Raw genomic sequence first — 8,883 nt, forward strand, 5'->3', positions numbered from 1 at the left:
CTTCGCAATTACGTGCTATGCATTGGAGAGTTGAACAGTGACTAGGGATGATAGAAAGAGAATTGATGCCTTTGAACTGTGGTGCTGGAGAAGAGTATTGAATATACCATGGACTGCTAGGTGAATCTGAATGCTCCTTGGATTCAAGGATTCTGAAGCTTCGTCTGACATACTTTGGGCATTTTGCAAGGAGGGACTGGTCCTTGGAGAGGGATACCATGTTTGTGAGAGTGGAGGGACAGCACAGGGGAGGAAGACCCTTGATGAGATGAATCAATTCTGTGATTAGGGTGGTGGGAATGAGTGTGTTGGAGACAGTGGGATTGGCACAAGATAGAGCATTTAGGGCTCTTGTACGTAGAGTTGCAGGCAACTCGAGGGCACATAACAACAACAACAGCAATGTATATCTGAAGCAAATGCAAACTATAATAGAGAGATAGCTGTGGCTAGGTCCTGTGCTGGTGCAATTAATAATTATCAAATAAATAAGAAACATCAGATGTCCTTATTTGGAAACTTTCTCATCATGAGACAAATAGGCTTTGCTATATCTTCACCACCACCCCTCCATCCCCATGCCAAGAATCATTGTGGGTGTAGCTTTTACGAGAGAGAGAGAGAGAGAGAGAGAGAGAGAGAGAGAGAGAGAGAAGAGAGAGAAGAAAAATGGTTTATATATGATACCAAAAGTTTTGGAAAATCTTATAATTTAACTTATCAAACTTTAGGCACACATAAAATTGAATATCTCAAATATCTCCCTTTAAAAGAAAAAAAAACACAACAAAACTCTATCACTATGGAGCTTGGAGGACAGCTCTATGCAAAGTTAATCATAGCCTGTTCGGTTGATTATAGTATGCATTCCGTTTGCCTGTCACGTGAGCAGAGAGCTTCAACTGCATGACATAAAAGGACTGGACATGCCAGGGAATTATGTATTGTGTTATTTGTTAAACGTTCAAATCAAGACCTGTGCTTAATGTTGAAAGCCTCTAATCAACATTGGATTGTTCAGGCTCAAAGCTGTGTTTATAACAATAGCAGATAGTAGGACAGAGGTGTCTTCTAATTGCAAATTAAACAGAACATGCATTGTTATCGAAAGCCCTGCAAAAATTACCCCAGATGAAGGAAGACATTAAGAATAAGTTGATGAGTTTATTGAAGAAATACATTTCTTGAAACGATTCCCTTATCAGAACCCTCTTTTGTCCCTCAGGAACACTGGGGTAAATGAACACAAAGAAATTCACCCTCATTTTTTTTATATTATTCATAGCAATTGACCTTAGAAATAGATGCAAGTTACAGCTAAGGAAAAGAAATAAGACTAATAATTGTAATAAAGTAGAGTGAAAAATATTTTTTCTTTTATCAAAACCTGAACAGATAGTTCAAGAGTTTTTGCATTTTACTGCAGTAAAACGCAGCAACTCATTGCTGTTGAGTTGAGATCAGCTCATAGCTGACCCTTCAGTGAGTTTTCAGAGACTGTAAGTCATGAGGGATATGTGTGCCCCTCTTTCTCCTGCAGAATAGTGCCTTCAAACTATAAGAACATCTTGTTTTGCCCTGTTCATTAAGTTACTATATTTTTCCCTGAGTGAGTTGTGGGAATGTACTTAAAAATTTTTTTAAAAATTTTATTATTTTGTGTGTGTACTGTCAAATCAGATCTGATTGGTACAGAAGGAGATTGTCCGTCCTTCTCCAACAGATCATCTGGTGGATTCGAACCGCATACCTCTGGGATTGCAGTGCAGCTTCTTGCTACTAGGTCACCAGAGCTCCTTGTGGGAGTGTACTTTTATATTATTGTTTTAGTAGATAATTATGTTTGGGAGCTCTGATGGCTTAGTGGCAGGAAGCTGCGCTGTAATCCTGAAGGCACTGAGTTCGAGGCCACCAGTTGCTCCACAAGAGAAGGGTGGGCAATTTCCTCCTGTGCAATTAACTGCCTCTGAAAAATACGCCTTAGGGTAAACTGTGGGTCAATTCAGGCTCAATTCTTTTTAGTATAATTTAAATAATAAACAAACTCTGAAGACAGTCCTCAAAAAGATTGATCAAATTCTATTTGACTTTCAAGATTTTTGGTGGTGGTGGTGGCTCTCAGGAGCTGTCAAGTCATCTCCAACTCATACAACTCCACATGCAAGAGAACGGAACGCTGCCCAGCACTATGTCATCATCACAACCACTGCTGGTTTTGAGTCCATATTTGGGGCCACTTTTCAGTTCATTTCACTGACAGTCTTCCTCTTTTCTCTGACCCTCTTCATGTGATGTCCTTCTCCAGGCAATGGTTCCTCCTTCCCCAAGCAACGAATGATCCCTCCTGATAACATGCCCAAAGTACGTCAGAGAAAGTCTTCATTCTCTTCCTCTCTATTTCAAAACAAATATAGCCTGAGCTCCTCTGAGGCAATCCATGAAGACTATAAAATGATTGTTGTTGTTATGTGCCATCGAGTCGCTTGCGACTCATAGCAACCCTATGTACAAGAGCCCTAAATGCCGTTCTATTCTGTGTCAACCTCACCATCTCAAATGCACTCATTCCCACCATTCCACTCACAGAATCGATCCATCTCATTGAGGGTCTTCCGCTCCTGTACTGTCCCTCCACTCTGCCAAACATGATGCCCCTCTCCAAGGACCCATTCCTCCTTGCAACATGCCCAAGATATGTCAAATGAAGCTTCAGAATCCTTGACTCCAAGGAGCATTCTGGCTTCACCTTCTCCAGGACAAACCTGTTTGTTCTCCTAGCAGTCCATGGTATAGTCAACACTCTTCTCCAGCACCACAGCTCAAAAGCATCAATTGTCTTTCTATCATCCCTAGTCACTGTCCAACTCTCTGATGCATAGCATGTAATTGCAAAGACTATAGCCTGGAGCAGGCACATCTTAGTCTCCAGCCTGACGTCACAGCCCAAATGTTCAACCACAATTGAATGGACTGAGAAATCATGGTACATTCACGTTGTGGAATACTACACAGCACTCAGGAACAACAATTTTGAAAATTACTACATAACTTAGGAGAGATTGGAGAGTATTGTGTTGAGTGAACTAACTCAGTCTCCTAAGAACAGACAGATATTGTATAAGACCATTATTGTGGAAACAAAAAGATAACTTTTAAAACATGTATGAGGATCCAATTAAGGGAGTGTAGGAGCAGAGGGGTAAGGATGGATAAGAGGAAAAACATAGGGTCACACAATTTGATGGGTGGAGGGAGGGTGGGTAAAGGAAATGGGAAAGATCTGGCAGACATCTGGAAAGACAGGGCAATGTTGATTAATTTTATGAAATATAATGAATGGGAATGATTGTATAAAACAATGTGGTAAAGGATAGTGTAAAACACAATGTATACAAATTTTGTAGGCAAACCAGTATAAGATGAAACTATTTTTTCAATTCATAAAAAAAGAATAGATCTGAAAAAAAATCACATACAAACAAAATACTTTTGAGGATCATTAAAAAATGACTGGAACAGCCTAGACAGAAAAGTACTAGACATTCAAGCTAGATTTAGAAGAGGGTGTTGCATCAGAGTTATCATTTTTTATGTCTGATGTATTTTGGCTGAAAGCAAAGAATACCAGAAGAATGTATATGTATGCATTATCGACTATGCAAAGGCTTTTGACTCTGTGGGTCATAACACATTATTGCTAACATTGAGAAGAATAGAAATTCCAGAACACTTAATTGTGCTTTTGTGAAATCAGCACCTAGATTAAGAAACTTGTGTTAACAGAGCAAGGCAACACTGCATGGTTTAAAATCAGGGTTATATCTTTCCTCCGTACCTATTCAACCTGTATGCTGAGAAAATTATTTGAGAAGCTGGATTCTCTGAATAAAAAATGTGGCATCAGCATTGGAGGAAGACTCATCAATAACCTTCATTTTGCGGATGACATAACCTTACTTGTTGAAAGTGAAGAGGACTTGAACGATTTGCTGCAGAAGAACAAAGAATGAAGCCTACAATATGGATTGTATCTCAGCATCAAGAAAACAAAAATCCTAGCCATTGTACCAATGGACAATATTGTGATAGATGGAGAAAAAATTGAGACTGTCAATGATTATTTCTTAATTGGATACATCAATGCCCTTGGTACCAGCAGTCAGGAAATTAGGAGACACTTTGTAATGAGAAAATCTGTAATCAAAGTTCTTGTTGTTGTTGTTGTTGATTGCCATCGAGTTGAGCACAACTCATAGTGACCCTATGAACAAAAGGCCTGAAGCCTTTCTGTAACTATTGTTATTTATCAAAGTTCATAGAGTTTCCAGAGGCATGTTGTTTAGGAATTGGATGTCACTATAGTTAAGTATCTCTCCAAATTATGGAGGAGCAGTCAGTCTGAGGACTAAGGTGTGCCTGATTTAGGTCATACTCTTTTTAGTCACTTGCTATGCATCTGAGAGTTGGACAATGGCTTTGGATGATAGAAGAAGAACTGATGTCTTTGAATTGTGGTGTTGGAGAAGAATGCTGAAAATTCCATTAGACTGCCTAAAGACCAAACAGTTAAGTACCGGAGAAGATGCAGTCTGAGTGCTCTTTGGAGGTAAAGAGGATGAAATTTCATCTCACATATTTGGAGCATGTTGGTAGGAAAGGCTAATTCTTGGAGAGGGACATCATACTTGGGAAGGTGGAGGGATGGTAAAAGAGAGTAAGACCCTCAACCAGGTAGATTGACACACTGAATGCAGCAAAGGGCTTGAGGAAGTGGGCAATTGTGAGGATGGCACAGGATAGGACAGGGTTCAGATTGGTTGTTCATAGAATCACTATGAGTTGTACTCGACTTGATGGCACCTAACAACAACAACAGGATATAGTCTCTGATTCTGACAAGTGTAGAGAAAGTCTCATTTAGTCTCTTATACTTCTTTCACCTCCCATGCTCAGCACCCCAGAATCAGCCTATGCATCTGCATGTTCCTCAGTTCCCACTCCACAGCATATTAAGTAGCAATTACACTAAGTAGTAGTTATATTAAGCAGTAGTTCTTTACGAGAACTTATTTATTTAATACTTTAGAAATCAAACATTCTTTGCTAACACACATTTATATTGCATCATAGTCAATTGTAGTTGATCCATAAATGAAGAGTAAATTATCTTCCTATTATCAGAGCAATGTGGGTATTGCCAGCCTCGCTAATCAGAGATTAGTGTGGGAGTGAAAAGACATCACTATTCACGGTGTGGGAGAGCACAGGCAGTGTCAGATACAGCATAAATTGGGGAGTTGCAGAAACATTTATTCGAATTCACTCCCAAGTATGTCAGGTTGTTCTCAGGAGGCATTTTACAGATGCTTATTGTTTTTTTTGACAATTGTGGTGTTGGAGGAGAGTACTGAAAACCCCATGGACTGCAAAAACAAACAAATATGTCTTGGAGAAGGTACAGCAGTGTCCTTCGTGGAGGCAATGATAGTTGAAACTTTGTCTCATGTACTTCAGACATGATGTCAGGAGAGGAGAGGCCACTCCTTAGGGAAAGACTTCACACTTGGGAAGGTGGAGGGTCAGTGAAGGGGGAGAAGATGATTAACAAGATGAATTTAAGAAGTGAATCTAACAATGGAGTAGGACATATGAGAGATGGTGAAGACTGTACAGAATAGGCAAGGTTCAAACCTGCCATTTAGAGAGTGGTTGTGCGTTGGCACCTAGCAACAACACTGTTTTTCATTTTTTCCACTGTTCCAGAAGCCACTTGTGAGGGTCTCTGTAGTAAGAAAGATGAACAATCACCTTCTTTTAGGATTTCTAGTCCAGGGACCTGAGAGGGGGTCTCTTGAGTCAGAAATGGCTCTATGGCGGTGAGTTTGCAATTTGAGATGCTTTCCCAACAGTTAACTGGAACGGACAGATATCTTCTGATCCCAGATCTCTTATCTCCTGATGTACTTTCTTTGTCCTTTGACATCTTGCAGTGATTAAGCATAGAGACTCTAAAGGTACATCGTTTGCTGTTGTTATATGTGGTCGAGTCATGAGTCACCTCGACCATATAACCCATAGCAACCCTATGTACAGCAGCTCTGAATCCTGCCCTGTCTTGAGCTAGTCTCACTAATTCCAATACACCAACCTCCACTGCCCCAGTTACTATATCAATTCATCTCATCCAAGGTCTTCCCCTTCTGTGCTATCTATCTGTTAACCCTTCCAAGCATGATGTCCTTCTCCAAAGACCAGTCTCTCCTGGACCTGGTGCCCAAAGTATGTGAGACAGAACTTCAAAATCCTAGCCTCCAAGGAGAAACTTGGCTTCACCCTCTCCAAGACAGACCTATTTGGATTTTTTTGGCAGTCCATAGTATGTATGTTCAAGACTCTTCTACAGTACTACAATTCAAAGGCATCCATTCTTCTTTCATCCTTAGTCATTGTCCAGCTCTCTGACTCATAGCAAGTAATTGCTAATACCATGGACTGGATTAGGTGCACCTTAGTGTTTAGACTGGCATGATTGATTTTTAATACTCTGGAGAGGTCCCTGACAGCAGACTTTCTTAATGCAATTTGTCTTTGGATTTCCTGACTGCTGGTGCCCAACAGCATTGACTGTGGAACCAAGCAAGCTGAAGTTATTAAAATCTCAATCTCTTTTCTGTCTGTCATGAAGTTGCCAGTAGGCCCAGTGGTGAGAATCTTTGTTTTCTTGATGTTGAGCTTCAATCCATGTTGAAGACTGCAGTCCTTGACCTTCTGCAGCAAGCCCTTCAGTTCCTCCTCAGTTCCAGCAAGCAAGGTTGTGTCATCTGCATAATGTAGGTTGTTGATGAATCTTTCTCCAATCCTGATTCCAAATTCCTCCTCATAAAGCCCTGCTTCCCAGATGATCTGTTCTGCATGTAAATTGAAAAGGGGTAGACAAACGATGTATCCCTGATGTACTCCTTTCCTGATTTTGAACCATGCAGTTTTCCCCTGCTCCATTCTGAGGACTGCTTCCTGGTCTAAGTAAAGGTTTTGCATAAGTGCAATCAAGTGTTCTGGAATTCCTATTTTCCTCAAGGTTAGGCACAATTCGTTGTGATCCACACAGTCAAATGCCTTTGCATAGTCAATAAAACACAGACATGCTTCTGGAACTCTGGCATTGGCAATAATGTCTCTAGTGCCACAACCTTTTCCAAACTCAGCTTGTATTCCTGGCAGCTCTCTGTCAATGTAATGTTCAAGTCTTTTCTGGATAATCTTCAGCAGGATTTTGCTAGTGTGTGATATTAGGGATATTATTTGATAATTTCCACACTCTGTTGGGTGCATTGCTTGGACTTAAATCTTGTTCTGTGACCTTGGGTTTGTTGCTATTAGGTGTCATTGAGTCAACCATGACTCACTGTGACCCTGTGAGCAAAAAATCAAAATCTCACTCTATCCACAGTCATCCTAGTGATCTCTGCCCAAGTCCGTCACTGCAGTCACTGTGTCAGTCTCCCTCACTGAGGGTCTTCTTTTTCATCAACCTTCCATTTCTCCCCACATGTTCTCTTTTTTTATTTTTAAGGACTCGCATTACCTGACAACATTCTCAAAGATTGGTTTTCCTGTTTAAAATGAGCATAGCAATAATTCTTACCTCATATGATAGCATAAGCATTATACAAGTAACACATGTGTGGAAAAAAATGGATTACGGCTTCGCATGTTATTACTGTGATCATTATCTTCTAGCATTCTCTGAATGCTTATTCTTCTAAGTATTTCTTTCAGATACTATCTCATTAACCATCATTCTTTCTTCTATTTTTTTAAAATAGAATCAATAGAGGAACAATTTATTGTCCGTCTTCAAATAATTGCCATCAAAACAAAACAAAAATCTGACATTGTGGCACAAAGTGCAAGCTGAAGTTTAATGTGCAGTGATAAAAAACGGAATTGAAAGACTTTCAAAACTCACAATATTTTGAACTTGAAAAGATTCCTCTCTGTTCTAGTCCTTGGTAGTGTATTGTTGTTGCTGTTAGGTGCCATCGAGTTGAGTATGACTCATAGCGACCTATGAACAACAGATCTGAACCCTGCCCGTGGGCGGCATTTAGTTGATGTCACCAGAGACTGGTGCCCTGGAGGTTTTCTAAGGCTGTAATCTTTATGGAAGATCAGGTCTTTCTGCCTCAGAGTCACTCAGTGAGTTCAGACCACCACCTTTTGGGTTAACGGCTGAGAGTCTAATCTTGGCCCCACCACGTCCATTACACATGGTGGAAATCTCTCTCCTTGAGACAATATAAGAATGCCCAAGCATTTATACGCAGTCCCCTATAGGCAGGCTAGTGGACCACTCAGAAAGGAGGAGCCCTCATAGATCACATGGGCACGTTTTATATCTGCTTTATAGATGAGGAAACTGTGAAGCTAGTGATCTAAGAGCACGTAAGTGACAAGCCACAGTACAAGATTTCACACCAATTCAGCCTGACCTCTCAGACTGCATCCTTAACCACAGCGCTCCTTAAGCGGTATTTGTTAGGATTACTGCCATAATCAAATAGTCAGCATATTTTTATACTTCCATTTCGGGGAGATCTATTAGCATAATCCATAGGGAGTTGCACTGTTAAGCTAAAGGAGGCTATTTCAAATCCACCAGAGGCTCCGAGGGAGAAAGACAAGCAATCACCCAGGTGATTTATGGCCTAAAAAAACCTGCTGGCCTGGAGGACATTATGCTGAGTGAGGTATCTCAGTCACAAAGGGACAAATGCTATATGGTGCCACTGTTGTAGAATGGGGCTGGCATCGGGGTGGGGGTAAGACTGAGAAAAACTGGATGAAATATGTTTACGGCATTGAAGTCTATGGGGGAGAGAA

The sequence above is a fragment of the Elephantulus edwardii genome, unplaced genomic scaffold, assembly GCF_000299155.1.
Source record: "Elephantulus edwardii isolate Elephantulus edwardi_28Jun2011 unplaced genomic scaffold, EleEdw1.0 scaffold00141, whole genome shotgun sequence".
Taxonomy (NCBI): Eukaryota; Metazoa; Chordata; class Mammalia; order Macroscelidea; family Macroscelididae; genus Elephantulus; species Elephantulus edwardii.